Below are 5,450 nucleotides of genomic sequence, written 5' to 3'. Positions count from 1 at the left end.
TTTTTTTTTTAAATGGACTTTCATGGATTCCTCGAACTCTGATTTGCAGAAGAAGAACATTTGGGAAAATAATCCGTAAAGAAAGAAAAAAAACAGGGTGACTGACTTACACGCACATATACATACATACATACATACATACATACATATATATGCACACACACACACACACACACACGCCATGTGGTTGCAATGGAGATGTCAGGACCATACCATTGGAGAAGAAAAAAAAAAGTGTCGAGAACAATATACGTGTGGGTGTTGTTGATTCTGTCACTGTCAGTGTTTGTAAATACGACTTATTAACCACACTCATGTACTTGTAACAACCACGCTGATCAAGCCTGTCGTGAACATTTTTATCAGGATCGGATTATGATCTTTTTACGTATTTGCCGTGTTTTTAGTTCCTATTTTTTTTATTTTTTTTTTAAACGCCCTGCATTTGATTTGGAAACAAAGTAATTTCCCATAATGCTCAGTGTTCCCCATGTACCACATATTATTAAAAAAAACACTATAAAGTCACAGATAAACCTTTTTAAACAAACAAACAAAAAAATTAAAAAAACAAATGTATGAAGGATGTCAGTGCTCGATACGTGCATTATGAAAGCAGAACACTCCGGAAGCTCTACAGTCGTCCCTCGTTGATCGCGGATAATTGGTTCCGGGCCTGATTGTGGTAAACACACGATTATTGTTAATGACTTGAATATTTTCATTGTTGGGGCATGAATTATTTACGCCCTCTAAAACGCGTTAACATAGTTAGAGCTCTCTAAAGATGAAAAAACAGATATATAGTCACTGTCATTGCTATGGTTGTCACCCGGCCAATACAACAGGGCTACTACCTGGATATATTTCATCACATTATGGCGAGCACGAGCAAATAAAGCTCTCTCCACTTCACTCTGCCGAGCAAAGTCAGCGTTTCACATTTATTTATTTGTTTTTGCGGCCACAAATTAGTGAATAAATAAATGCGGATTTGCCGCTTCCAGATTCGCTCATAAACATATATAAATGCAACATATGTATTACTGCAATGCTGTCCTCCCTTTGTCAGAGAACACGGCAGAAGAGACAACGTTGACGTTATATTTAGAGAGTTGAGCAATAAAAGAGTAAAGCGTTTATTCGGTAATCAAATACAAACCATTGGAAGGCTAAAGTATCTTCAAAACAAGCGATCTTCCACCAATAGTGCAGAGAACGTGCATACAAGCGTGTTGATTGTTATGTCTGTCGTTTGTTTCAATAACATATTTCCAATTCTGCTCTGTCGCTAAGACTTCTGGGTAATGTAGTTACTCTCCAACAGGTGTGTCCAAACTACGGCCCACCGCTTGCCGGCGTCTTCGATCGGACCCGCAAGACGTCATAAATTCAATAATCAAATTAATCTTAAATACAAAGAGATCTCTGAGTGCTACAAATATGCCGTCAACTTGAGGAAAATGTAAGTAAAACACACCAATGACCCGGGATTGCATTGTGAATCCATAGTACAACATTTACTTATATTATATAAGCCAAACAACCTTCCTTAGTCATGGTGCAAAAAAAATAAAATAATAATTTGTGGTTATTGTGAAAAAAACGTTCAAACATCGTTTAACATTTCAAAACTGCACCCATTTAAATCCAAAAGGGAAAAATATAAAACACTCTCTACACATTTATCCATGTTTGGTGCATTTTAACTGCTTGATATTTCTGATTGAGTACATAAACAACACTTAATTTAGGGCAATACATATGTAAAAAAAAAAGCTTATATACATGCCACATATGATGTCTTCTCTTTGGCAAAAAAGACGGCAGAACAGACATCGTTGACGTTATATTTAGAGAGTTGAGCAATAGGCGTAAAGTGTTTTTTTGTTTCGTGCATTTATTCGGTAATCAAAAACAAACCATTGGAAGGCTAAAGTATCTTCAAAACAAGCAATCATCCACCAATAGTGCAGAGAACGTGCATACAATCGTGTTTAATGTTATGTCTGTCGTTTGTTTCAATAACATATTTCCAATTCTGCTCTGTCGCTAAGACTTCTGGGTAATGTAGCTACTCTACAACAGGTGTGTGCAAATTACGGCCCACTGCTTGCCGGCGTCAAAAGTTTAATAATCAAATTCATCTTAAATACAAGGAGGTCTCAAAATGATACAGATATGCCACCATCTCGTGGAAAATGTGAATAAAGCAGACCAATGACCCGTGATTGCACTGTGAAATTTACTTATATGACATAAACCAAACAACCTTCCATAGTCATGGTGCAAAAAAAAATAAATAATAATAATTGGTGGTTATTGTGAAAAAAATACATTCAAATATCCTTTAAAATTTCTAATTTGCACCCATTTAAATCCATTACAGTGCATGATGGGAAAAATACAAAACACTCTCCACACATTTTACACATTTTTGGTGCATTTTAGCTGCTTGATAGTCCTGATTGAGTACATAAACAACACTTAATTTAGGGCAATACATATGTAAAAAAAAAAAAGCTTATATACATGCCACATATGATGTCTTCTCTTTGGCAAAAAAGACGGCAGAACAGACATCGTTGACGTTATATTTACAGAGTTGAGCAATAGTAGAGTAAAGTGTTTCATTATTTCGTGCATTTATTCGGTAATCAAATACACACCATTGGAAGGCTAAAGTATCTTCAAAACAAGCGATCTTCCACCAATAGTGCAGAGAACGTGCATACAATCGTGTTGAATGTTATGTCTGTCGTTTGTTTCAATAACATATTTCCATTTTTTGCTCTGTCGCTAAGACTTCTGGGTAATGTAGTTACTCTACAAAAGGTGTGTGCAAATTGCGGCCTACCGCTTGCCGGCGTCTTCGATCGGTCCCGCAAGACGTTATAAGTTTAATAATCAAATTCATCTTAAATACAAGGAGGTCTCAAAATGATACAAATATGCCACCATCTTGTGGAAAATGTAAATAAAGCAGACCAATGACCCGTGATTGCACTGTGAAATTTACTTATATGACATAAACCAAACAACCTTCCATAGTCATGGTGCAGAAAAAATAAAATAATAATAATTGTTGGTTATTGTGAAAAAAACATTCAAATATCCTTTAAAATTTCTAAATTGCACCCATTTAAATCCATTACAGTGCATGATGGGGAAAATACAAAACACTCTCTACACATTTTACACATTTTTGGTGCATTTTAACTGCTTGATAGTCCTGATTGAGTACATAAACAACACTTAATTTAGGGCAATACATATGTAAAAAAAAAAAGCTTATATACATGCCACATATGATGTCTTCTCTTTGGCAAAAAAGACGGCAGAACAGACATCGTTGACGTTATATTTAGAGAGTTGAGCATTAGAAGAGTAAAGTGTTTCATTATTTCGTGCATTTATTCGGTAATCAAATACACACCATTGGAAGGCTAAAGTATCTTCAAAACAAGCAATCTTCCACCAATAGTGCAGAGAACGTGCATACAAGCGTGTCGAATGTTATGTCTGTCGTTTGTTTCAATAACATATTTCCAATTCTGCTCTGTCGCTAAGACTTCTGGGTAATGTAGTTACTCTACAACAGGTGTGTGCAAATTACGGCCCACCGCTTGCCGGCGTCTTCGATCGGCCCCGCAAGACGTCATAAATTCAATAATCAAATTAATCTTAAATACAAAGAGATCCCCGAGTGCTACAAATATGCCGTCAACTTGTGGAAAATGTAGGTAAAACAGACCAATGACCTGGGATTGCATTCTTAATCCATAGTATAACATTTACTTATATAACATAAGCCAAACAACCTTCCTTAGTCATGGTGCAAAAAAATAAATAAAAATTATTTGTGGTTATTATGAAAAAAACGTTCAAACATCGTTTAACATTTCAAAACTGCACCCATTTAAATCCAAATGGGAAAAATATAAAACACTCTCTACACATTTATCCATGTTTGGTGCATTTTAACTGCTTGATAGTCCTGATTGAGTACATACACAACACTTAATTAAGGGCAATACATATGTAAAAAAAAAAAGCTTATATACATGCCACATATGATGTCTTCTATTTGGCAAAAAAGACGGCAGAACAGACATCGTTGACGTTATATTTAGAGAGTTGAGCATTAGAAGAGTAAAGTGTTTCATTATTTCGTGCATTTATTCGGTAATCAAATACACACCATTGGAAGGCTAAAGTATCTTCAAAACAAGCAATCTTCCACCAATAGTGCAGAGAACGTGCATACAAGCGTGTTGAATGTTATGTCTGTCGTTTGTTTCAATAACATATTTCCAATTTTGCTCTGTCGCTACGACTTCTGGGTAATGTAGTTACTCTACAACAGGTGTGTGCAAATTGCGGCCCACCGCTTGCCGGCGTCTTCGATCGGACCCTCAAGACGTCATAAATTCAATAATCAAATTCATCTTAAATACAAAGAGATCTCTGAGTGCTACAAATATGCTGTCAACTTGAGGAAAATGTAAGTAAAACAGACCAATGACCCGGGATTGCATTGTGAATCCATAGTATAACATTTACTTATATAACATACGCCAAACAACCTTCCTTAGTCATGGTGCAAAAAAAATAATAATAATAATTTGTGGTTATTGTGAAAAAAATTTTAAAACATCGTTTAACATTTCAAAACTGCACCCATTTAAATCCAAATGGGAAAAATATAAAACACTCTCTACACATTTATCCATGTTTGGTGCATTTTAACTGCTTGATATTTCTGATTGAGTACATAAACAACACTTAATTTAGGGCAATACATATGTAAAAAAAAGCTTATATACATGCCACATATGATGTCTTCTATTTGGCAAAAAAGACGGCAGAACAGACATCGTTGACGTTATATTTAGAGAGTTGAGCAATAGAAGAGTAAAGTGTTTCATTATTTCGTGCATCTATTCGGTAATCAAAAACAAACCATTGGAAGGCTAAAGTATCTTCAAAACAAGCAATCTTCCACCAATAGTGCAGAGAACGTGCATACAATCGTGTTGAATGTTATGTCTGTCGTTTGTTTCAATAACATATTTCCAAGTTTGCTCTGTCGCTAAGACTTCTGGGTAATGTAGATACTCTCCAACAGGTGTGTCCAAAATATGGCCCACTGCTTGCCGGCGTCAAAAGTTTAATAATCAAATTCATCTTAAATACAAGGAGGTCTCAAAATGACACAGATATGCCACCATCTCGTGGAAAATGTGAATAAAGCAGACCAATGACCCGTGATTGCACTTTGAAATTTACTTATATGACATAAACCAAACAACCTTCCATAGTCATGATGCAAAAAAAAAATAATAATAATAATTGGTGGTTATTGTGAAAAAAACATTCAAATATCCTTTAAAATTTCTAAATTGCACCCATTTAAATCCATTACAGTGCATGATGGGAAAAATACAAAA

The sequence above is a fragment of the Nerophis lumbriciformis genome, linkage group LG15 (genome assembly GCF_033978685.3).
Source record: "Nerophis lumbriciformis linkage group LG15, RoL_Nlum_v2.1, whole genome shotgun sequence".
In the NCBI taxonomy this organism is placed as follows: Eukaryota; Metazoa; Chordata; class Actinopteri; order Syngnathiformes; family Syngnathidae; genus Nerophis; species Nerophis lumbriciformis.
Note: the sequence above shows the minus strand (reverse complement) of the source record.